This window comes from Theobroma cacao, chromosome 9, assembly GCF_053813885.1.
Source record: "Theobroma cacao isolate CCN51 chromosome 9, ASM5381388v1, whole genome shotgun sequence".
In the NCBI taxonomy this organism is placed as follows: Eukaryota; Viridiplantae; Streptophyta; class Magnoliopsida; order Malvales; family Malvaceae; genus Theobroma; species Theobroma cacao.
The window spans coordinates 17,916,808-17,944,364 of NC_142647.1; the positions used below are offsets into that span (position 1 = coordinate 17,916,808).

The 27,557-nt window shown below is 36.1% G+C and overlaps 2 long non-coding RNA genes across 3 annotated transcripts in view; one reads left to right on the forward strand and one right to left on the reverse strand.

Annotated features, from left to right (window-relative positions):
- The window catches only part of LOC148760803 (uncharacterized), a 94,222-nt gene that overhangs the window by 40,386 nt on the left and 26,279 nt on the right, over positions 1-27,557 (forward strand). The gene's annotated exons all lie outside the window — the stretch shown is intronic.
- On the reverse strand, positions 10,436-11,156 carry LOC108663926 (uncharacterized). 2 transcript variants are annotated; one of them, XR_001930020.2, is made up of 2 exons: positions 10,882-11,156; positions 10,436-10,769 (listed from the first exon to the last, which is right to left on the reverse strand). It is a non-coding gene; the product is annotated as an uncharacterized LOC108663926 (long non-coding RNA). The 2 variants fall into 2 exon arrangements; XR_001930021.2 differs by having other exon boundaries at positions 10,436-10,801.

The following is a 27,557-nucleotide window of genomic DNA, read 5'->3' on the forward strand; positions in this document are numbered from 1 at the left end:
ATTAACCTATTTTTGGCACTTTGCCAGATAAATTGCTAACGCGATCCATTTTAGCTCTAAATCATCCCATTCTCTCTCCAACATTTCTAACCATTAAATATCAGCCAATAACCTTCTAAAAACAACAAAATCAGCTCACTCCCTTCCTTGGAAAATTCGGCCAAAAATGGGACATTAACTCGGTTAATTTTCTACTTTGTTTTTCTATCACGTTTAATCGTTTTTCATCATTTTCTCTTCATTTCCCTTAGAATAAAATCAATTCATCATCATTGTACAGCATTGAGCATCCAGCCAAGAGTGGGTATTGTGAAAATTTAATGATTTCCTGCCCAATTTAATTTCTAAACACATTTAACTAACTAAAACTATCAATTTAACTAAAAATCAAAACCTAAAAATTTCAATTTCTCTCCCCTAGAATTTCGTCCAGACCTTGATATCACTTTTTGATCTCTCTCCTCAACCATGCTAAATGGAAATAAAGGCATAGGAAAGGTAGAAATCAAGCTAAAATCGAAAAATCTTACCGTTAGACGCGTAAACGGTTGAAAACCGTGAATTTCCCTTTGAATTTTCTTGTTTCTCTTTGGTTTTTCTTTTTTTTCTTCCTTTCCTCTCTATTTCCTCTCTTGTTCTTCCTTATGGCCGGCCAGCACTTAAAATTTGGGTTTAAATGGGCTGATTTTTCATTAAAATAATATTATATCATTAAAAAATGCCACATGTCACTTTCCCATTGGCCCATTTTTAAAATTTCATCCATTTGTTTCCAAATTTTCACCATACACTTGTCTCATATATTCATAGCTTAGATAAAATTCTCAGACTCATCCAAAGTCTCGGTGGAGTAATTTTTGAAATTTACACTTTTGCCCTCGTAAAAGTCAAAAATTACAGTTTTGCCCCAAAAATTGAAAAATTGCCCATAGACATATTTTTCATCCCTTATACTCATACCATTCTCCAATTTGTCAAATTTGATCTAAATTCTCTCAAAATCTCAAATTTTGTCCGTGGGTGGTAAAATTACGATTTTGCCCCTACACTCAAAAAAATCACCAGAATTAAACTTTTTCACTTCCTATCATTAAATTATACTCCAAATAGTTAATCTTGGTCAAAAATTTCACTCCATGATCAAATTATTATCTTAGGCGGCAAAATGACGATTTTGCCCTTGAATATCAAAATTTCCAATTTTACCCCAAATTAACCCTCGAACTCTGAACAATCATTTTTTAGTCATTTCTTGACTATAAAATATTAAATTTCATCCTGCAATTCCTATTTGAACTAGTTCGAGGTTAAATCAATTTAAGTGTACCGTTAGGTACAATATCAGGTTTCGTTTATTCTTAGGTGCTTTTCTAGCGTAATAACATGCTACTCAATGCATGTATGTCATGATATGTATTTATAGGGTCGGGTTTTACAATTCTACCCCCCTTAAAATAAAATTTTGACCTCAAAATTTCACTTACCAGATTCGACAAATAGATGCGGGTATTGGTTCCTCATCTGATGCTCTACTTCCCATGTCATTTCCTCCATTCGAGCATGGAGACATTGAAATACTCTTGTTTCTCAGTACTCAATCCTTTCGATCCAAGATACTCACAGGTTGTACCTCGAACTTCAAATCGTCATGCAACTCGATCGGAGGTGCTTCGAGGACGTGAGAGGGATCTAGTACATATTTCTTAAGCATGGAGACATGGAAAACGTTGTGGATCCGATCTAACTCCGGAGGTAATTCTAACCGATAAGCCACTGGTCCAATCCTTTCAATGATTCGGAATGGTCCAATATATCTCGGGTTGAGCTTTCCCCTCTTCGCAAATCGAATCACACCTTTCATTATCCAACAAAACACCATAATTTATCATGATAGTATAATCAATAAGATTTAATACTTCAAAGTAGTCAAATTATTACCTTTCCAAGGAGAAACCTTAAGAAAAACTTTATCATCGATCTCAAACTCCAAGTCTTTTCTCCGTTTATCTGCATAGCTCTTCTGCCTATCCTGGGCTACCTTTAGTCTCTCTCGTATAACCTTGATCTTGTCATTAGTTAGCTCGATCAATTCCACACTCACTAACTTCCTTTCACCTACTTCATCCCAACAGAGTGGAGTACGACATTTTCTTCCATATAAAGCTTCGTACGGTGCCATACCAATGCTAGACTGAAAGCTATTGTTGTAAGCAAATTCCACCAATGGCAAATGTCTGTCCCAACTCCCAATAAAGTCAATGACACAAGCCCGTAACATATCCTCCAAGGTCTAGATAGTCCTTTCTGACTGACCATCCGTCTGTGGGTGAAAAGCAGTGCTAAATTTCAATTTGGTTCCAAGAGCTTCTTGAAATTTCGGCCAGAATCGAGAAGTGAATCGAGGATCTCGGTCTGACACTATAGAAACAGGAACTCCATGTAGCCTCACAATCTCATCTATATAGAGCTGAGCTAGCTTCTCAATAGAGTATGTACTATGGACAGTTAAAAAGTGAGCGGACTTAGTCAATCAATCTACGATCACCCAAATCGCATCCTTTCCTCTCTGTGTCCGCGGCAATCCCAAAACAAAATCCATAGTTACATGCTCCCATTTCCACTCGGGAACAGGTAAAGACTGAAGTGTACCTGCTGGCCTCTAATGCTCCGCCTTAACTTGCTGACATACGAGACACTTTGTTACGAATTCTGCTACGTCTCGCTTCATACCCAGCCACCAATAATTCTTCCTGATAGTCCTATACATCTTGGTGCTTCCGGGATGTAATGCATAAGCAGATGAATGGGCTTCTTCCATGATCGCCTGTCTCAATTGGTTTCCCTCAGGAACACAAACTCGATCTTTAAACATCAAGACGTTATCCTCTCCAAATCTGAACTCACTAACTCCCCTATCGGTCAGTTTTTGAATTTCTTTTCTTAACTCATCATCAAACCTCTGAATGTCCTTGATCTGATTAAGTAACGAAGGTCGCACAATGAAGTTTGCCAATAAGGATCCATCCTCACCATTTCTCAACTGGACCCCAAGAGATTTCATCTCTATTAATGCTGGAAAATAACAACTCTGAAGTGCTGCTAAAGACGATGAAGACTTACGACTTAAGGCATCAGCTACAACGTTTGCCTTTCCCGGATGATAGTCTATCACCAAGTCATAATCTTTTATCAACTCCAACCATCGCCTTTGCCTCAAATTAAGCTCCTTTTGGGTGAGCAAATATTTTAAACTCTTGTGATCCGTAAATATCCGACAATGCTCACCATACAAGTAATGCCTCCAAATTTTTAAAGCAAACACCACTGCTGCTAACTCTAAATCATGGGTAGGGTAATTTGCTTCATGCCTCTTTAGCTGTCTAGAAGCATAAGCCACAACTTTTTCATCCTGCATCAATACGCACCCCAACCCCAACTTTGAGGCATCACTATATACTACAAATCCCTTACCATTAACAGGAAGTGTTAAAACGGGAGCGGAGGTTAACCGGTTCTTTAGCTCCTGAAATCGATTCTCACAAACATCATCCCACACAAACTTAACTCCCTTACGAGTTAGACGGGTCAAAGGAGCTGCTATTAAGGAAAATCCCTAAACAAACCTCCGATAATAACCGGCTAATCCGAGGAAACTACGAATCTCCGTCACTGTCTTAGGTTGCTCCCATTGTAAAATTTCCTCTACTTTCTTAGGATCAACATATATTCCAGTTCTCGATACTACGTGTCCCAAGAATACCACTTCCTGTAACCAAAACTCACACTTCGAAAACTTTACATACAACTGTCTTTCCCTCAAAGTTTGTAATACTATACGCAAGTGGGCAGCGTGCTCATCATTATCTCTCGAGTAAACCAGTATGTCATCAATGAACACAATAACAAACTTGTCCAAGTAAGGGTGGAACACCCTATTCATGAGATCCATAAAAGCTGCCGGTGCGTTAGTTAACCCGAAAGGCATGACCAAGAACTCATAATGACTGTACCCAGTCCTAAACGCTGTCTTTGGTACATCATGTTCTTTAATCCTCAACTGATGATACCCAGACCTTAGATCAACCTTGGAAAATATTGTAGCTCCCTGTAATTGATCGAAAAGATCATCAATCCTCGGTAACGGATACTTGTTCTTAATGGTCATTTTGTTAAGCTGTCGGTAATCGATACATAACCGAAGTGTATCGTCTTTCTTTTTCACAAATAAAACTGGTGCTCCCCACGGAGATATACTAGGGCGTATAAAACCCTTGTCCACCAACTCTTGCAATTGTACTTTCAACTCCTTCAACTCTGCTAGAGCTATTCTATATGGAGGGATAGAAATAGGTGCGGTACCCGGAAGTAAATCAATAGGGAACTCAAGCTCTCGATCAGGAGGCAATCCCGGTAAATCATCAGGAAATACATCAGGAAACTCACTTACTATCGGGACATCCTCTAACTTAGGTTCCCCCTTTGAAGAATCAATTACGTATGCCAAATAAGTCGGATACCCTTTCTGCACTAATTTTGAAACTTTGATGGCCGAGATTACACAAGATGGTAATACTCGGCGTTTCCCTACAAACAAATTCTCTGCTCCCTCCGAATTTCGGAGAACAACTTCCTTTCGAAAACAATCCACGTTCACCCGATGTGCAGTTAACCAGTCCATACCCAATATTAGATCAAAATCCAGGATCTCTAGAGGAATTAAGTCACCCCTAAATTCTTCCTCGCCTACCCTTACCCCACAGTCTCTATAACAACTATTTCTAACTAGTTTTTCTCCTAAAGAGGTGTGAATTACAATTTCTTCCTCTAATGGTGACAGGTTTCTATCAGCAATTGATGCAAATGTGGTGCTCACATAAGACCTATCTGAGCCAGAATCTATCAAAGCATAAGCATCTTTATCAAATAAAGACATAGTACCTGTCACTGCTCCAGGTCGGACTTGTGCCTCATCTTCCGTCACAGCGAAAACTCTTGTCGAGGTACGCGTCTGTGGTCTCGAAGGTGGATGTGTCGGGGTATTACTCTCCACACCAGACCGTATGGCCACTCCCTGTCTCAGTGGCAATCCAGAAGAATCTTTCCTCTGTATATCAATGCGAGCTGGTGAAGATGATGCAACTACCGTGGCTCGTCCTAACCGTGGGCAATTACTCCTAATATGACCCGTCTGTCCACATTGGAAACATCTTGTTGTCTCTCTACATAGCCCACTATGACAATTCTCACAATTTCTACATCTGTCAGAACCTCTGAAACTCTTCCCAGAACCAGTCATAGCAGATCTGCTAAACCTCGAAGGTCTCTGCTGTGATGGTGGAAATGGAGGTCGAGGAGATGTCACGGAAACAGAAGTAGTGCTCCTTGAAGTCGTTGAGTCCTTGCCTCTTTTTACTAGCTGACTAGAAGACATACTAAGATTTCTCCTTTTTGCAAACTCAGTCCGAATCCTCCTATTCTCAGTCGCGAGCTTCTCAGCCCGTAAAACCATCTGTACCACCTTCTTATGTGGCTCCCTACCAGTCACTGTCATCCGCTCTCTAATCTCATTACGGAGCCCTTCCTCGAAATAACTAGCTTGATCCTGCTCAGATTTCACCAGATCCGGCACATATAACATCAACTCGTTAAAACGAGTCTCGTACTCCTCTACAGTTAGATTCCCCTGTTTCAAAGTCAAAAATTCTCTCTTCTTTTCTTTCTGATGAAAATAAGTGAAATACTGACCATCGAATTCCCTGAGAAAATCGGACCACGTTTGAGGAGTAGTGGAACGGGACTTCACTGAATTCCACCAAGTACGAGCCCTCTTCTCTAATAATCTCGTAGCCACCATCAGCTTCATGTCGTCATCTAATCTCATATCAGAGAGAGTCTCTGAAACCTGATTAATCCAGTCCTTTGCCACAGTGGCATCCAACTCACCCGTGAAAGACACACAACCGAGCTGTCTAGCCTCCTCTAGCTTCTTGGAAATGGATACATCTTGTACCAGTGGTGGAACTAAAGGAGTAACTAGTGGTACTATAGGTGGAACTTGACCAGTCGGAGCTCCACCAGCCATTGCGGTAAAGAAAGCTGCCAATGCCTGTGCTGCCTCAGTAGGCATGGTGGGAATACCCGTAGGTGGCGGAGGAGGTGGAGGATGTGGAGGACTATCGGCCTGCTCAGCAGTAGGTGCTGCCCGAATGGTAGACGCAGCCGATTCTTCCCCTACTGCATCTAGCTGACGACGTTGGGAACGACCTTTTCCCCTCCCAACCGATCTAGTGAGAGGTGGGCGTCCGCGTCGAGGAGGCATAATAATCTATAAGAGAAAACGAGCAAGCTTAGGAAACTTTAGGCTCTATATGAAAACGCATGCATTCTATTCAACCTAACCTAACTTAATCCGGGGCCACACTGATATTGTAATTTTTTAAAACCACTTTAAAACCAAAAACTCTTATCTTTAAAACCAAAAGCTCTGATACCAATAGAATTGTCACGACCCGAAACCTGCCTCAGGCCCATGACAATCGCCGCGACGTCCCGATTGACACTCATTATTCGGAATGCCAACCGGAACCCCGCAAGGCTTACATATCAGTTTCTTTCCTTTCCTGTGAGCAATCATTGTTAAATATCGAGTTTTTAGAGAATATATACTATTTTAGATCAAAAACAATCAAAATAAAATTTTCGCCACATAGGGGTATTTTGATCATTTTTTTCTCAAAAATTTCGAAACTGGCTAAAACGTAATATACAAGTACAAAACACATAATTCATATTCAAAATGAGTTTAAAAGTCTAAAATCTTCATTTAAAACGAAATTACGGTTATTTGAAAAGAATAAGAAAATAAAAGAAATATTAAGGAAAATATTCTATTTTCTTATAAAACAATATTTATAGAGTTATACGTGAATAATTTTTTTATAGCGTAAAAGCTAAATAAATTTATACATACTGAAATACAGTAAGCCAAAATATTTAATTTAATTTACAATAACAAGAGGGCCCCCGAATAAACAAAAGTAAAGAGGACTATGAACCTACGGTTTGGAAAATGCAGATCCAATGGTAGTCCTCGATGAGATCAGCTATCTACAGTCTATATTGAACCTGAAATGGGTGGAAAGGAGGGTGGTGAGATTATAAAATCCCAATGAGTAAACAGACATTATCATAAATATCTAAAGGCGAGTAAAATTGAGGCAAGTTTAAACAACAAATTTCAACCCATTTCATAATGTTTTCAATTTGTTTCTTAAACCATAGAATATTTGTAATTTACCAAAACAGTTGTTAAGGCTTATGTCTTTTATTAAAACAAGGCTCAAGCCAAAACTAATCCTCGGGGATACCTTGGCCGAGGCATCTAACCGAGTCCGCCAAGGGTGTTAAAATATTCACACATGAAACACATTTTTATTTTTAAAACCAGTCGTTCCTTGGCATTGGCCGAGTTACACATTCACGGGGGGGTTCGACGTGAAGTGAGCTCTAATACTACCTCGGGAGTTACCCTCCTCGCCTCTACAACCGGAGTAACTATATAACTGGGTTTACCGTGCCCCTCTAGTAGGCAGTCCACGAAAACCCGTCACTGCAGTGACTAACCCATCAATTTTAATAAAATTTCGACAGTATAACGTAGCTTTTATTTATTTATCCAACCTGCATAGTAAAAACAACTTACATAAATTTCCCAATGCACTCACAGAATATAGCCACATATACTCATTTCTCATAAGCCATTCCTAGGAAAATATATATTTTTCAAGTCAATTTGCAGCCTCCAATTACTCAATTTCATAATCAATACAATATATTTTTATTTCTCACATTTATTCCTAAAACATCAAAAATCCCGTTTTAATCTCGTTCTCATTTCATAAAATACATAAAGGGCATTTAAAAATAAACTCTAGATAATTTACAATAATAATAAGTTTACTCACCGTTTGTACAAACTAAAAGCTTTCTAAGCGCCCCGATCACTACTCGTCGGGTACGACTTCTTTGCCTTTTCCGGAAGGCTCTCCTCCTAGACACATTACAAAAATTTACACAATTCATCACATTGATGCTAAATCACTATATAATTAACTTAAATCCTATATTAATGCATGGTATGAAATGCAATAGGCTAAAACGGCTTAAACGCGATATTAACCTATTTTTGGCACTTTGCCCGATAAATTGCTAACGCACTCCATTTTAGCTCTAAATCATCCCATTCTCTCTCCAACATTTCTAACCATTAAATATCAGCCAATAACCTTCTAAAAACAAAAAAAATCAGCTCACTCCCTTCCTTGGAAAATTCGGCCAAAAATGGGACATTAACTCGGTAAATTTTCTACTTTGTTTTTCTATCACGTTTAATCGCTTTTCATCATTTTCTCTTCATTTCCCATAGAATAAAATCAATTCATCATCATTGTACAGCATTGAGCATCCAGCCAAGAGTGGGTATTGTGAAAATTTAATGATTTCTTACCCAATTTAATTTCTAAACACATTTAACTAACTAAAACTATCAATTTAACTAAAAATCAAAACCTAAAAATTTCAATTTCACTCCCCTAGAATTTCGTCCAGCCCTTGATATCACTTTTTGATCTCTCTCCTCAAGCATGCTAAATGGAAATATAGGCATAGGAAAGGTAGAAATCAAGCTAAAATCGAAAAATCTTACCGTTAGACGCTTAAACGGGCGAAAAACGCGAATTTCCCTTTGAATTTTCTTGTTTCTCTTTGGTTTTTCTTTTTTTCTTCCTTTCCTCTCTATTTCCTCTCTTGTTCTTCCTTATGGCCGGCCAGCACTTAAAATGGGTTTAAATAGGCTGACTTTTCATTAAAATAATATTATTTCATTAAAAAAAATGCCACGTGTCACTTTCCCATTGGCCCATTTTTAAAATTTCATCCATTTGTTTCCAAATTTTCACCATACACTTGTCCCACATATCCATAGCTTAGATAAAATTCTCAGACTTATCCAAAGTCTCGGTGGAGTAATTTTTTGAAATTTACACTTTTGCCCCCGTAAAAGTGAAAAATTACATTTTTACCCAAAAAACTGAAAAATTGCCCATAGATATATTTTTCATCCCTTATACTCATACCATTCTCCAATTTTTCAAATTTGATCTAAATTCTCTCAAAATCTCAAATTTTGTCCGTGGGTGGCAAAATTACGATTTTGCCCCTACACTCCAAAAATCACCAGAATTAAACTTTTTCACTTCCTATCATTAAATTATACTCCAAATAGTTAATCTTGGTCAAAAATTTCACTCCATGATCAAATTATTATCTTAGGTGGTAAAATAACGATTTTCTCCTTAAATGTCAAAATTTCTAATTTTACCCAAAATGAACCCTCGAACTCCGAACAATCATTTTTAGTCATTCCTAGACTATAAAATATTAAATTTCATCCTACAATTCCTATTTGAACTAGTTCGAGGTTAAATCAACTCAAGTGTACCATTAGGTACAATACCGAGTTTCTTCTATTCTTAGGTGCTTTTCCTAGCATAATAACATACTACTCAGTGCATGTATGTCATGACATGTATTTATAGGGTCGGGTTTTACAAGCATGGTGAATATGTAATAAATTTCATGAATGCACACCACACAAACAATAAGGCACAATTTCCTTTGATAAAAATCTTTTCAACAAGCTTGTTTCCCGGTTTAAAACACTTTATGTCTAATATATATATATATATATATTTCAAATGATTTCTAAAAATAACTTACACCCATATTTCCTTAAAATTCTATCAACGCATGCTTTCCATAAATTTTGCACTTCACGTAAAATATATGTACATGTACATATATACGGAATTCTTTAAAATTGACACCCCCTACTCACCTCATAATAGTGCGATATTACTTCACTATTGATTCGTACGCGTATAATTATTCCTATTTGTCGGTCACATACTTTGTTCGGCACGCCTCCACGACAACTTTCCTAACAACAATTTAAACTTAGTATACTTAATCACACATTTATATGGGTAGCAACTTAATTAAAAATTCCTTAAGCAACTTGCATATTTTTTATCCAAAATATGCACAATATTAAACTACCCATAAATCTTAAAATATAAAATTAACTTACCATTGGGCCTTCTCCATGGGCTTCTTCATTTTTCCTATTTGGGCCAAACCTATTTATTTTTTATTTTCTATTGGGCCATGCCCACTTATTTTCTGTTGGGTCATGCCCATTTATTTTCTATTTGGGTCATGCCCATTTTTATTTTCTATTTCTTTTCCTTTTCTTTCTTTTTTTCTTTCTTTCACCGTCACTCCCTTCACCACCATGTCTTCCTCTCTTCACCACCGTGGCTTCCTCTTTTCCTTGGGTCGTTTTCTTCCTCTTTCAGTGGCAGCACTTTCAGGTCTCTTTTCCTCAAAAATTTGGCAGCACCAAGCTACTTTTTCTCCCTCAAATTGGCAGCACAATGCTGTCCAATTCTTTTACACAAATTGGCAGCAAACAGCTCCAATTTTTTTGCACAAATAGCTCTAATTTTTCTGCAGCAAACAACTCCAATTTTTTCTGCACAAACAGCTCCAATTTTTCTGCATCAAACAGCTCCAATTTTTCTGCACAAACAGCTCCAATTTTTCTGCACAATTTTTCTGCACAAATTGGCAGCAAACAGCTCCAATTTTTCTGCACAAATTGGTAGCACTTTGCTGCCCTTTAATGGCAGCAAAACCTCCAAAATTTCCAGCTGCAAATTCACACAATTTCAGCAGCAACAACCTTGAATTTTCAGCACCAAAATCAGCCATAAAAACCTCAAAAATTCCAACAATTAACTAAAAAAAAATCAGCTTTCTTACCTAAAAAATTTCAGCTTTTTCTTCCTCCAAAAATTGCAGCAAAAAGCTTTCTTTTCCTCCCTCAAAGTGCAACAAAACTTTACCAAAAAAAAGAGCAGAATTTTCGTTCCTTTTTCTCTTCCTCTCCCACGATTTTTCTCTCCCTTTTTCTCATCATTTCTTTCTTCCTCTCTCAACCGACTTCCTCTCCTTTTCTTTATTCTTTTGTTCAACCTTTTGGTCCTTTCTTTCCTCTTCATAGCCGACTTCTCCTTTCTTTCCTCTCACATGGCCGGTCTCACCATCATTTCTACATTCTTCTCTTTGTTTTCTTTGTTTCTTTGCGTCTTTGTTCCCTTAATTTTTTTGTATGGCCGGCCATTGAATTTAGAATTCTTGGGTTTGACTTTTCTTCATTCCCATCCATACCACATCATTCCTATTCTTTTTATTTCCTTATTATTTTATTATTTATTTATTTTATTCTCTCCAAATAATGCAATTTACATGTAATTCCTCAACTTTATTTTATTTGTTACTCAATCTTCCAATTTTCGTATCTTAAAATTTGATCATTCCGACACATTTAAAAATTCTAATTTTCTTCTATCTTCCTTTTCTTACACGTGTATAATCAAAATATCAAGATCACATTTCAACGCGGTGTCACCATAATATTTAAATATTTACTTACCAACGTTAGCTCGATTTAATAAAATCACGCTGTCACAATTATCGTCGTTTTCCTTCAAAATTCTTCTTTATTCTTCTCCCCCACTTAAATTAGTCATATTCCATTTTTCATGAGTAATTCCGATAACATATAAAATATTAATATTTTAATATTATTTTATTTCAAAAATTTTCACTTGCCTTCTTTGGTCCCAAAACGCATTATTACATCTCGGTTTACTTCCGAATCATCCTTTAGCTTACTAATTCATCTCCAACAAAAATATTATTATTTAATTATTATTTTTGTACGCGTGAAGCATTTTATTCTTGAACGTTCCTTTCATCTTTTGTCGCTCTTTAGCACGCCAATTCGCATCAAACAATCATTCGTTTGATCAATAAGGTCTTATTTGTGTCCAACAAGGGTGCGGGCTATTACAAGCATGCTAGCCGAATCAAGGGGGGAAGGTTTTGATGATGGTTTTTGATAGATTTCAAGCTATCTGGGTGTTTTTAGTGTTTTGTGATATTCGGTATGAAAAACAAGCAAGAAAATAACATGTTCTTCATCAAACCCTAATTGGTCGAATTCTATAGGGAATATTTTAAAGATGATTTTGTCATATTTCATGTTATCTAGCTCGTATTTGATGATTCGTGATGTCGAATATCGAAAAGTATAGTTCCTTTAGTAAACGACTTGAACGATAATGAGAAAATTATAGTAAATGGACTTAGAATTGATTTCTAATGAGGTATACGGACTTATTGGAGTACCAAAAGTACAATGAATCTATTCGGAGTTGAATTGGATGTTTTGGCTAATTAAAGAGTGTATAGTGCGAGTTAGGTCGAATACCATTTCAGTCCAACAACAATTGAACCCATGTAGAACACCATCTTTAAGTGATTATTCGAACACTTCTCATTCAATTTCATGCATTCATAAAGTGTCACAACCCGGTACTCCCCTCGAGCCCGTGACAACCGTCGCGGTGTTTCGGTAGACACTCATTGCCCAGAATGTCAACTCGAAACCCCGTAAGGCTTTACTATCAGTTTCTCTGTTTCTAAAAGATTTTAAGTTGTTTCCAACTTTAAACAAATAAAATATTAATTTTTTATCTCACAGGGGTATTTTGGTCATTTTTCTCAAAAATTTCGAAATTGGCTAAAACGTAATATACAAGTACAAAACACATAATTCATATTCAAAATGAGTTTAAAAGTCTAAAATCTTCATTAAAAATGAAATTATGGTTATTTGAATATAATAAGAAAATAAAAGAAATATTAAGTAAAATATTCTATTTTCTTATAAAACAATATTTATGGAGTTATACGTGAATAATTTTTATAGCGTAAAAGCTAAATAAATTTATACTTATTAAAATACAGTAAGTCAAAATATTTAATTTAATTTACAATAACAAAAGGGCCCCTGAATAAACAAAAGTAAAGAGGATTGTGAACCTACGGTTTGGAAAATACAGATCCAACGGTAGTCCTCGATGAGATCAGCTATCTACAGTCTATACTGAACCTGAAATGGGTGAAAATGAGGGTGGTGAGATTATAAAATCCCAATGAGTAAACAGACATCATCATAAATATCTAGAGTTGAGTACATGGAGACAATAAAATAAATCATCGTAAATTGAGTCACAGCATAAGAATACATTTCATTTAAAATATGTAAAGAGGCTTATGAATTTCATAAAAACTAGACTTGTGCCATAAATCCATTCTCGGGGACACCTTGGTCGAGGCATCCTATCGAGACCGCCAAGGCCATTAAAATTCACATTTCACATAAATCATGTTTTTGTTTTGAAAACATAGCCATTCCTTGGCGTTGGCTGAGTTCCTCCTCACGTGGTGGTTTGGCGTGAAGTGAACCCTAAGCTTTACCTCAAGAGATACCCTACTTGCCTCTCCGTTCGATGTAAGAATATAATGGGGTTTACCGTGCCCCTCTAAAAGGTTGGTCCACAAAACCCCTACTGCAGTGATTAATTAATATATATAATCCACCATACAATAAAACTCAATAACATGATATGGCAATTTTGTAATTCACAGTTTTTCAAGGTAACCAAACAATTCGCATTTCAATAAAATTGTCAACTAGCCAATCATGTCCAATTTATCATAAGCCAATCAATTTAAACAATCAAATTGTCACAATTAACAGTCTCCGTGTACTCTATTTTTCAAAATCACTATTAATTTCAAAACAATTTATAATTTAATTTCATTGAAACACATTTATTCATAAAACATGAAAATTTACCTTTTTAAATTCCTTTTTCCATAAAATTCATGAAATCATCTAAAAACCACCCTAGATAATTAAAATAACAGTAAGTTTACTCACAATGTCTAGAATGCAGACTTTCGACGCACTCTATCTACTGGTCCTCAGATGCAATTTTCGTACCTTTATCGGAGGACTCACCACTTTGACACAGTACAAAATCGAGAAATTCACTACATTGGTACTAAATTGAAATTAAACTAATTTAGACTATTAATGCATACTATGGAATGCAAAAATGCACTGGTAACTATCTAAACTCGGTATTGGCCTAATTCGTCTTATCACCCAATTAAATTACTAACGCATCCAATTTAATCCCAAATTAATTTTTTTTCAGTTTCTATACCTCAATTGCACCCAAATTGACTTAATGTCCCTCAGTGTGGTGTAAATTATCAGTCTCGACAGCAAATTATGAAAATACCCCTAATGGTAAAAATTCGTATTTTTGCTCTAAAAATTTCTATTATTTTTCTAGGCTCACAATTCATCATTTCTTAACCAATTCTCCTAGAATAAAAATCAAACTCATCCTCACTCATACATGGTAAATTCGGCCATTAATGGTTGTGGGAGAAAATAAATTCTTTTCTTATTGTTTTGTTTCTAAATATGCTAAACTAACTAAAAACACTAACATAACTTAAAATCAAATTAATCTAACAACTTTCTCTCTCCTAACCCATTTTGATCAGCCAACAATTCATCATAAAAACATGTAATTTAAGCATGAAAATAAGGAGAAATGCTTAAGGAAAATAGATTTCAAGCTTAAGTTGAAAAATCTTACCTTTTTCACTTGTTTTCCTTGATTTTCCACATTCTTTCTCTTGAAATTCCTCGCCTAGGGTTTGTTCTTCCTCTCTTTCTCTCTCTTCCATGCTTGGCCAAATATTTGGAGAGTAATGGGCTGATTTATGCTGATTTTTTAGTTAAATAATAAAATATCCTAAGCTTGACACATGGTATTTTCTTATTGGTCCATTTTTATAATTTTAAAAATTTAAACATTTTATCTCCATCACATGATTAGTCAAGGGTCAAAGATGAAGATAAAGGAAGACCATGTGCTGGAAAAAATGTCCTGATGGTGGAAAATTACAATTTTGCCCCTAGGGTGGCAAAATTACCATTTTACCCTTTTACTCAAAATTATACCAAAATTAAAATTTTTCATTTCTAAACCTCAAATCATACTCCAATAAGTCAAATTATACTCCAATAAGTCAAATGGGGACAAATAAATCTTTTTTAAATTACCATTTTGTCCCCAAGTGGCAAATGACCATTTTGCCCATGGATAGTGAAAATTTCGGTTTGACTCCAAATTGATCCTCAAACTCCGAATTACCATTTTGAGTCATCCTTGGACTGTGACGATCTTAATCTCACCTTAAAATTCCTATTTAATCTAGTTCGAGGATTAAATCAACTTTGTTGTACTTTTAGGTACAATACCGACTTTTGTAAATTTTTCGAGACTCTCCTAGCATACAATCATGCTATCATCACATGAACATCATGAATAGTATTTTATAAGGTCGGGCTTTACAGCACTACCCCCCTTAAAATAAAATTTTGACCTCAAAATTTCACTTACCGGATTCGAAGAAAAGATGTGGATATTGGTTTCTCATTTGGCCCTCGGCTTCCCACGTCATCTCCTCCATTCGAGCATTCTTCCATAATACTTTCACCATTGGAATGCTCTTGTTCCTTAACACTCGATCCTTTCGATCTAGAATACGTACAGGCTGCACCTCGAACTTCAAATCCTCATGCAACTCAATGGGAGGTGTCTCTAAAATGTGAGAGGGATCGGGAACATACTTTTTCAACATCGAGACGTGGAAGACATTATGAATCCGATCTAACTCTTGAGGTAATTCAAGTCTGTAAGCCACTGGCCCAATCTTTTCAATGATACGAAAGGGTCCAATGTATCTTGGATTGAGCTTTCCCCTCTTTGCGAATCGAATCACACCTTTCATTATCCAATAAATACCACAAATTATCACAATAGTATAATCAAATAAGATTTAATACTTGGAATTTTCAAATTATTACCTTTTCAAGGAGAAACCTTAAGAAAAACTTTATTGTCTACTTCAAACTCCAAATCTTTCCTTCGTTTATCCGAATAATTCTTCTGCCTATCTTGAGTTGTCTTTAATCGCTCTCGGATAACCTTGACCTTATCATTTGTCAGATCAATCAATTCCACATTCACCAATTTCCTCTCACCTACTTCATCCCAACAGAGCAGAGTTCGGCACTTCCTTCCATACAAAGCCTCGTATGGTGCCATCCCAATACTAGACTGAAAACTGTTATTATACGCGAACTCCACCAATGGCAAGTGTCTGTCCTAACTCTCAATAAAGTCAATGACACAAGCCCGTAACATATCCTCCAAGGTCTGAATAGTTCTCTCAAATTGACCATCTGTCTGCGGATGAAAGGTAGTACTAAAACTCAATTTAGTTCTAAGAGCTTCCTGAAATTTTTGCCAAAATCGAGAAGTAAACCGAGGGTCTCGATCTGACACAATAGAAACTAGAACTCCATGCCATCTCACAACCTCATCTATATAAAGTCTTGCCAGCCTCTCAATAGAATACGTGCTATGGATAGCCAAGAAATGGGCGAACTTAGTCAATCTATCCATAATCACCCAAATAGCATCCTTCCCACTCTGTGTCTGCGGCAAACCCAATACAAAGTCCATAGTCACGTGTTCCCACTTCCATTCAGGAATCGGTAAAGGTTGAAGAGTACTTGACGGTTTTTGATGCTCCGCCTTAATCTATTGGCATGTGAGACATTTCGCTACAAACTCTGCTATGTCTCGTTTCATACCCGACCACCAATAACTTTCTTTAATAGTCCGATACATCTTGGTGCTTCCGGGATGTAAAGCGTAGGCAGAAAAATGAGCTTCCTCCAAAATAGCTCGTCTCAACTGATCATCCTTAGGGACACAAATTCGGTCTTTAAGCATCAAAGTACCATGATCGCTGAGTCTAAACTCACTAGTTTCTCCATGTTACAGCTTTTGAACTTCCCGTTTCAACCAATCATCAGATTTCTGCAATTCTCTGATCTGATTCAACAATGAAGGTCTCACGACGAAACTAGCAAGTAGGGTTCCATCCTCCCCATTATTTAACTGGATCCCTAGAGATTTCATCTCAAGTAACATCGAAAAATAAGAACTCCAAAGTGTTGCTAACGACGATGAGGATTTACGACTTAAGGCATCCGCTACCACATTTGCTTTTCCCGGATGATAATCAATCACTAAGTCATAATCCTTAATCAACTCCAACCATTGTCTCTGTCTCAAGTTAAGCTCTTTCTGGGTGAGCAAATACTTCAAACTCTTATAATCAGTAAAAATCTGACAAAGCTCACCATATAAATAATGTCTCCAAATCTTCAATGCGAAGACTACTGCTGCTAACTCCAAGTCATGAGTAGGGTAATTCGTCTCGTGCTTTTTCAACTGTCGGGAAGCATAAGCTATTACCTTCTCATCCTGCATCAATACACACCCTAATCCCAACTTAGATGCATCACTATATACCACAAATTCTTTTCCACTAATAGGAAGTGTTAAAATGGGAGCAGAGGTTAACCGGTTCTTTAGCTCCTGAAATCGATTCTCACAAAGATCATCCCACTCATACTTAACTCCTTTACGAGTCAAACGAGTCAGAGGAGTTGCTATCAAAGAAAATCCCTGAACAAATCTCCGATAATAACCGGCTAAGCCAAGGAAACTACGAATCTCAGTTACCGTTCTCGGTTGCTCCCATTACAAAATTACCTCAATCTTCTTGGGATCTACATAAATTCTAGCTCCGAACACCACATGTCCCAAGAAAACCACTTCTTTCAACCAGAATTCACATTTAGAGAACTTGGCATAGAGTTGCCTCTCGCGCAAAGTTTGCAACACAATGCGCAAATGGACAGCATGTTCATCATTATTCTTCGAATAAACCAGGATGTCATCTATGAATACTATCACAAACTTATCCAAGTATGGATGGAACACCTTGTTCATAAGATCCATAAAAACTGTCGGGGCATTAGTAAAACCAAACGGCATCACCAAAAACTCATAATGCCCATAACGCGTCCTGACGGCAGTCTTAGGTACATCTTGCTCCTTAATCCTCAACTGATAGTACCCAGATCTCAAATCAATCTTAGAGAATACCATAGCACCTCGTAATTGATCAAAAAGATCATCTATCCAGGGTAAAGGGTATTTATTCTTGATGGTCACTCGGTTCAGTTGACGGTAATCGATACACAATTGAAGAGTGCCATCCTTCTTCTTTACAAATAGGACTGGTGCTCCCCAAGGAGAAATGCTAGGGCGAATGAAACCTTTATCCACAAAATCTTGCAACTAGACTTTCAATTCCTTCAACTCTGCCGGAGCCATTCTATATGGAGGAATAGAAATAGGTGCGGTACCCGGAAGTAAATTAATAGGGAACTCAAGCTCTCGATTAGGAGGTAGTCCCGGTAAATCATCAGAAAATACATCAGGAAACTCACTTACTATTGGGACATCCTCTAACTTAGGTTCCCCCTTTGAAGTATCAATCACGTATGCCAAATAAGCCGGATACCCTTTTTGCACTAATTTTGAAGCTTTGATGGTCGAGATTACACAAGACGGTAATACTCAACGTTCCTCTACAAACACAATCGTTGCTCCCTCCGAATTTCGAAGAACAACTTCTTTTTGGAAACAATCCACATTCTCCCGATGTGCAGTTAACTAGTCCATACCCAATATTAAATTAAAATCCAAGATCTTTAAAGAAATTAAGTCACCCCTAAATTCTTCCTCACCTACCCTTACCCCATAGTCTCTATAACAAGTATTTTTAATCAACTATTCTCCTAGAGGGGTACGCACTACAATTTCTCCCTCTAATGGTGACAGGTTTCTATCAGCAATTGATGCAAATGTCGTACTCAAATAAGATCTATCTAAGCCAGAATCTATCAAAACATAAGCATCTTTATCAAATAAAGACACAATACCTATCATTGCTCCAAGTCAGACCCGTGCCTCATCTTCCGTCACAGCGAAAACTCTTGTCGAAGTACGAGTCTGTGGTCTCGAAGGTGGATGCGTCGGGGTATTACTCTCCACACCGGACCGTATGGCTACTCCCTGTCTCGGTGGTAACCTAGAAGAATCTCTCCTCTGCATATCAGTGCGAGCTGGTGGAGATGATGCAGCTACAGTGGCTTGTCCTAACCGTGGGCAATTACTCCTAATATGACCCGTCTATCCACATTGGAAACATCTTGTTGGCCCTCTACATAGCCCACTATGATAATTCTCATAATTTTTGCATCTGTCAAAACCTCCGAAACTCTTTCCAGAACCAGTCATAGCAGATCTGCTAAACCTCGAAGGTCTTTGCTGTGATGGTGGAAATAGAGGTCAAGGAGATGTCACGGAAACAGAAGTAGTGCTCCCTGAAGTCGTTGAGCCCTTGCCTCTTTTTACTGGCTAACTAGAAGACATACCAGGATACCTCCTTTTTGCAAACTCAGTCTGAATACTCCTATTCTCAATCGCGAGCTTCTTAGCCCGTAAAGCCATCTGTACCACCTCCTTATGTGGCTCCCTACCAGTCACTGTCATTCGCTCTCTAATCTCATTACGGAGCCCTTCCTCAAAATAGCTGGCCTGATCCTACTCAGATTTCACCAAATCCGGCACATATAACATCAACTAGTTAAAACGAGTCTCGTACTCCTCTACAGTTAGATTCCCCTATTTCAAACTTAGAAATTCTCTCTTCTTCTCTTTTTGATGAAAGTAAGTGAAATACTGACCATCGAATTCCCTGAGAAAATCGGACCATGTTTGAGGAGTAGTGGAATGGGACTTCACCGAATTTCACCAGGTACGAGCCCTCTTCTCTAATAATCTCGTAGCCACCATCAACTTCATGTCGTCATCTAATCCCATATCAGAGAGAGTCTCTAAAACTTGATTAATCCAGTCCTTTGCCACAGTGGCATCCAACTCACCCGCAAAAGACACACAACCGAGCTGTCTAGCCTCCTTTAGCTTTTTAGAAATGGATACATCCTGTACTGGTGGTAGAACTAAAGGAGTAGCTAGAGGCATTATAGGTGGAACTTGACCAGTCTGAGCTTGACCAGCCATTATGGTAAAGAAAGCTGTCAATGCTTGTGCTGCCTCTGTAGGCATAGCAGGAATACCAGTAGGTGGTTGAAGAGGTGGAGGATGTGGAGGATTATCGGCCTGCTCAACAACAGGTGCTGCCCGAATGGTAGATACAGTTGATTCCTCCTTTACTGTATCTGGCTGATGACGTTGAGAACGACCTCTTCCCCTCCCAATCGATCTAATGAGAGGTGGGCGTCCGTGTCGAGGAGGCATTATAATCTATAAAAGAATACGAGCAAGTTTAGGTAACCTTAGGCTCTATATGCAAATGCATACATTCTATTTAACCTAACCTAACCTAACTTAATCCGGGGCCACACTGATATTGTAAATTTTTAAAAAAACTTTAAAACTAAAAACTTTGATCTTTAAAATAAAAGGCTCTGATACCAATCGAATTGTCACGACCCGGTACTCCCCTCGAGCCCGTGACAACAACCGCGGTGTCCCGGTAGACACTCATTGCCCGAAATGTCAACCCGAAACCCCGCAAGGCTTTACTATTAGTTTCTCTGTTCCCTTGTGAGCAACCATTGTAAAATATCGTGTTCTAAAAGATTTTAAGCTGTTTCCAACTTTAAACAAATAAAATATTAATTTTTCGTCTCACAGGGATATTTTAGTCATTTTTCTCAAAAATTTTGAAACTGGCTAAAACGTAATATACAAGTACAAAACACATAATTCATATTCAAAATGAGTTTAAAAGTCTAAAATCTTCATTAAAAACGAAATTATGGTTATTTGAATATAATAAGAAAATAAAAAAAATATTAAGTAAAATATTCTATTTTCTTATAAAACAATATTTATAGAGTTATACGTGAATAATTTTTATAGCGTAAAAGCTAAAAAAAATTATACATATTGAAATACAGGAAGCTAAAATATTTAATTTAATTTACAATAACAAGAGGGCCCCGAATAAACAAAAGTAAAGAGGACTGTGAACCTACGGTTTGGAAAATACAGATCCAACGGTAGTCCTCGATGAGATCAGCTATCTACAGTCTATACTGAACCTGAAATGGGTGGAAATGAGGGTAGTGAGATTATAAAATCCTAATGAGTAAATAGACATCATCATAAATATCTAGAGTTGAGTACATGGAGACAATAAAATAAATCATCGTAAACTGGGTCACAGCATAAGAATACATTTCATTTAAAATATGTAAAGAGGCTTATGAATTTCATAAAAACTAGACTTGTGCCATAAATCCATTCTTGGGGACACCTTGGTTGAGGCATCCTACCGAGATCGCCAAGGCCATTAAAATTCACATTTCACATAAATCATGTTTTTGTTTTGAAAACATAGCCACTCCTTGGCGTTGGCTGAGTTCCCCCTCACGTGGTGGTTTGGCGTGAAGTGAACCCTAAGCTTTACCCCAGGAGATACCCTACGTGCCTTTCCGTTCGATGTAAGAATATAATGGGGTTTACCGTACCCCTCTAAAAGGCTGGTCCACAGAAACCCCCTACTGTAGTGATTAATTAATATATATAATCCACCATACAATAAAACTCAATAACATGATATGGCAATTTTGTAATTCACAGTCTTTCAAGGCAACCAAACAATTCGCATTTCAATAAAATTGTCAACTAGCCAATCATGCCCAATTTATCATAAGCCAATCAATTTAAACAATAAAATTGCCACAATTAATAGTCTCCGTGTACTCTATTTTTCAAAATCACTATTAATTTCAAAACAATTTATAATTTAATTTCATTGAAACACATTTATTCATAAAACATGAAAATTTACCTTTTTAAATTCCTTTTTCCATAAAATTCATGAAATCATCTAAAAACCACCCTAGATAATTAAAATAACAGTAAGTTTACTCACAATGTCTATAATGCAGACTTTCGACGCACTCTGTCTACTGGTCCTCGGATGCAATTTCCTTGCCTTTATCGGAGGACTCACCACCTTGACACAGTACAAAATCGAGAAATTCACTACATTGGTACTAAATTGAAATTAAACTAATTTAGACTATTAATGCATAATATGGAATGCAAAAATGCACTGGTAACTATCTAAACTCGGTATTGACCTAATTCGTCTTATCACCCAATTAAATTACTAACGCGTCTAATTTAATCCCAAATTAATTTTTTTCAGTTTCTATACCTCAATTGCACCCGAATTGACTTAATGTCCCTCAGTGTGGTGTAAATTATCAGTCTCGACAGCAAATTATGAAAATACCCCTAATGGGTAAAAATTTATATTTTTGCTCTGAAAATTTCCATTATTTTTCTAGGCTCATAATTCATCATTTCTTAACCAATTCTCCTAGAATAAAAATCAAACTCATCCTCACTCATACATGGTAAATTCGGCCATTAATGGTTGTGGGAGAAAATAAATTCTTTTTTTGTTGTTTTGTTTCTAAATATGCTAAACTAACTAAAAACACTAACATAACTTAAAATCAAATTAATCTAACAACTTTCTCTCTTCTAACCCATTTTGATCAGCCAACAATTCATCATAAAAACAAGTAATTTAAGCATAGAATATAAGGAGAAATGCTTAAGGAAAATAGATTTCAAGCTTAAGTTGAAAAATCCTACCTTTTTCACTTGTTTTCCTTGATTTTCCACACTTTTTCTCTTGAAATTCCTCACCTAGGGTTTGTTCTTCCTCTCTTTCTCTCTCTTCCTTGCTTGGCCAAATATTTGGAGAGTAATGGGCTGATTTATGCTGATTTTTTAGTTAAATAATAAAATATCCTAAGCTTGACACATGGCATTTTCTTATTGGTCCTTTTTTAAAATTTTAAAAATTTAAACATTTTATCTCCACCACATGATTAGTCAAGGGTCAAAGATGAAGATAAAGGAAGACCATGTGCTGGAAAAAATGTCCTGATGGTGGAAAATTACAATTTTGCCCATGGGGTGGCAAAATTACCATTTTACCCTTTTACTCCAAATTATACCGAAATTAAAATTTTTCACTTCTAAACCTCAAATCATACTCCAATAAGTGAAATTATACTCCAATAAGTCAAATGGGGACAAATAAATCTTTTCTAAATTACCATTTTATCCCCAGGTGGCAAATGACCATTTTGCCCATGGATAGTGAAAATTTCGGTTTGACTCCAAATTGATCCTCAAACTCCGAATTACCATTTTGAGTCATCCTTGGACTGTGACGATCTTAATCTCACCTTAAAATTTCTATTTGATCTAGTTCGAGGATTAAATCAACTTTGTTGTACCTCTAGGTACAATACCGACTTTTGTAAATTTTTCGGGACTCTCCTAGCATACAATCATGCTATCATCACATGTACGTCATCAATAGTATTTTATAAGGTCGGGCTTTACATAAAGTGCCGAAAATAATCTTATAACAGTTTGGCACAAGTGTATTGAATTACTTGTTATGCATTATGTATAGGTGGTGAGCCCTCTGGTAAGGGTAAGAATATCGTAACCGAGGACTAGGAGTAGGAGTACTCCCGTTATAGTGAGTAAACAGATGATCATCTTAACTATTTAAAGTAGTTTATACTCGTTTTATGATTTTAAAGAATAATAAATTTAAATTGTAAACTATTATATTTTATAACTGAAGTGTTGGTTAAATGAAATGAGATTCATAATTTGGTTTGAAATTGAATCTTGGTCTTGGAAATTCAGTAAGTGGAGACTATATACTTGTGTTATATATATGTTTTGACATATGGTTTGAATTGATGGCTTATGACAATGTGATGGCATGAATGGCTGGATTTGTGTTTGTGTGAAATATATAAATTGTTTTGTTTTACCTTGACAGTCTGGGTAAAATCATATTAGCCATGTCATGCTGTTGAAATTTTTATTGATTTGGTGGGGTAAGTGATTAGCTTACTGTAGTGGGCGAGTTTTCGTGGACCAGCCTATTAGAGGAGTACGGTAAACCCTGTTATATTTTACCTTAGTATGAGAGGCACGGAGGGTATCTCCTAAGGTAGTTTAGAGTTCACTTCATGTTGAACCACCACGTGAGGGTGAAACTCAGCTAACGCCAAGGAACGGCTACGTTTTTAAACGTAAAAACATGTTTTATGTGTATATGTTTATTTAACAGCCTTGGCAGGCTCGGTTGGATGCCTGACGCAAGGTGTCATCGAGTACGAGTTTTGGCACGAGCCAAGCTTTTAGAGAGTCATAAGCTTTACTGATTATTTTTGATGAAATGTGAAATACCCCATACTTTGATATGGTGATAAATAAAGTTGATCGAATGCAAATTGAGGTCAATTAAAATGTTTAGAAGTGATAAAAGACGAAAGAAGTAGTTTAAGTATAGGACTTGTGTAAAAGAGATAATAATTATCTGTACAAAGAATTAAAAATAGTTTGGGTTTTAAAGTATAGGACTAGAATGTATTATAAAATGGCTGTTTAAGTAACTGAAAGTATATGGGAATCTTTAGTATGATAGGGATAAATTGGTAATATAATTATTGAGGAAGGTTATAGAAGGAAGCAATAAAGTTATAAATGACATTCGGAATGGATAATGTGATTACATTAATGATTGTAATTTAAGCTTGAAGGGGATTATTCAGTGATGTTATGACACTATGGGGTAATAGTTAGGCACAAATATAACCCAATGAAGTTAAATTATGGAATATGGGGAATATAAAATTTTGATTCAGTAAGGATTGCGAGAATAAAGTGAGGAGAAAGCTGGGCTCTTTTCGTCGTTAATTACACCGAAAGTCAATAAAATTATTGGAGTATAAGACAAAGAAGATAATTGGATAGGGATGACAATAAATTTGAGGAAAGTTGTAGATAGTAAGCAACTTATGTGTGGAGTGGTATATGTATTTTGAATTTATTACATTGTATGGAAAGGATGTTTTGAGGTGGAATTTTATGAATGTTGATAAACGTCAAAAGATGACATGAGATGAAAGTATTAATCTGGCTTAGTGTGTATGACAAGAAAATAGAAGGTACCTATTCTTATGGAACTCATGATATATATCTAGAAGGGAAACCATTGGTTGAGAATGATTGATGTGGTGACTTTAAATGCGGACAAATAGCTTTGATGAGAAAATTTCTAATAGCTACAGTACTTTAGCATTGATTGTTCAACGCTGTAATGCTTTGAATACCTCACGCCTATGATGCATGAGCAAGATAGGAGTGACACGATAATGAGCTTGCAAATTGAATTTTTGTTATTGGTCATTGTGTTTTGTTATCTGGGAGTCTTAAATATTCTGGAGAATGTTTACCCAAATGAATTGAAAAACTTCTTTATTGCCTTGTATATAGGCATATAATTAAAAGAAAAAAAAATTTGAAAGATTCTTGAGATGACTATATTGGGATGAGATACCAAGTAATGAAAGTGTGAAGGAAGAATTACGAGACTGGTATAGAAAATCAGTTTATATAGAATATCATTACGAGAATTTGTAATATCTGTATTGATATAGTAAAATGACAAGGGTTAGTAACAACATGAGGCTAATTGTGTGACACCCTAGAAACCTATGAAGATGAGTTAGGGATTGAATGGATGAGTACGTATTTATATATCTTTAAGAGTAAGTGTTTTAGGAATACATAAACATCTTTGAGAAGAGATTCTAATCATACACAGCAAGTATGAAACGTAAAATTTTTAAAACTTGCTAAGAAGCCTAATAGCTAAATCACAAGTTAAGGGATCACATGCTGTGAGACATAAGTTTAAGATAGATATTCCCAAGGAAATACTCAAGAGAAGTTTTACTCTGGATCTTGTTAAAGCTAGCATTAAGTTATGTGATTATAAAAAGGAAGCTGTAAGCTGAGAGTGATATTAGTATTAATATTGAAAAATACTTAAGGAGAATCTAGTTTTAAGTTTTACAATTTCAAGTACAATTTATAAATTGATTAAGGAAGAATGATGTTATGTTCATATGAAGGAGTGGAACAAAGGATGATAGAAGTTGACCTTGAAAATGAAGTCAGATAATGAAACTTTCCTAATATATTATGGAAATTGGAATTCGAAAATGCTTAAGGCATACATGATTCAAATGGGTTTGAGTCTTAAGTGACAAATCAATATCGTAATGCAAGAAAGATACAAGGTAATATAGAGGCATGAAAGATGATTAAGGACAAAAGAATGACTCTTAGGAATTGTGGTATTGCATGAGATGCAATGATCAAGTTGAGATAAATCTTTGAGGTGTCAATAGAATTATAAAGCATACATGCATAATAGATTATAATTCAATGGAGATGACATTGTGATGAATGATATATAGTATAAGGAAACTCAAACATATGGTTGGAAATGATATGAATGATATGAAGTTATATACAAGTATAATAAGAAGGTTGACATGCACTATAAGAATTATTATATTAAAACTAGGATTGGGATACGGATGAATAAAGGGGGAATGTAGTCCAAGGCATGTGAACACATGGATTCCTATATATAAAGAGAGATGTTGACATTTGAAAATGCATGTATATATGTATATATGAAATTGATAATTTTACTAACTGAAGTGAAGAATGGTTCTCGGTAATTGGGAGATTTTGAAATAGTGTCCAGAGAGGTTAGTGAGCTAAAGTGTTAACGGACATGTAATGAACGATTAAAGTTATGAATGACTTTGAAAGTAAACCTTGAATTGTTTAAGTTCTTAATGGAACTCTATTAAAGGAAGGGTATGGACCAGTATAAGATGAATGAATTAAGGTTGAGAAATTTGGTATGGAGCAAATTAATAAAACGATGAATAGGTATACATAAGTAAGTATGATATGTGATCGAAATTGGTATAATTGAGGTGAAGTTAGGGTTCAAATTTAATAATGGTGATAAAGGCATGCTTAGTGTCTCGATATAAGAGATCATGGTTGTGAAAAGTATTACTGATTCAGTTTCAAAGGATGATAATTGCCATAAATAAAGCATTTAATTGAACTAAAGGTGAACGAGTGAATAAGTTGAATGTCCCTATAGAAGGAACAAGGAGTAGGATCATAGAAGGAGTTGATAACGCAACATCGACTGGAATTCGAGGACGAATTCTATTTAAGTGAGGAAGATTGAAATACCCCATACTTTGACATGGTGATAAATAAAGTTGATCGAATGCAAATTGAGGTCAATTAAAATGTTTAGAAGTGATAAAAGACGAAAGGAGTAGTTAAGGATAAAATATTTCGCAAGTGAGAAAATAATAATAAAATAATAATAATTTTATCGGAGGAGAATTTGTGAGATAAAAGGCGATTTGGAAGTCAAGTGAGGCATAATAAGGTATTTTGGGTACCAAGGAGACAAGATAAAATTTTTACAATAAAATAATATTTTATTAATAAAATAATATTAAAATATTAATATTTAGCCGGATATCGAAATCAATCAAGAAGAAGGATCATATGGTTGATCCAAGTGGGGGAGAAGATGACAAGCCC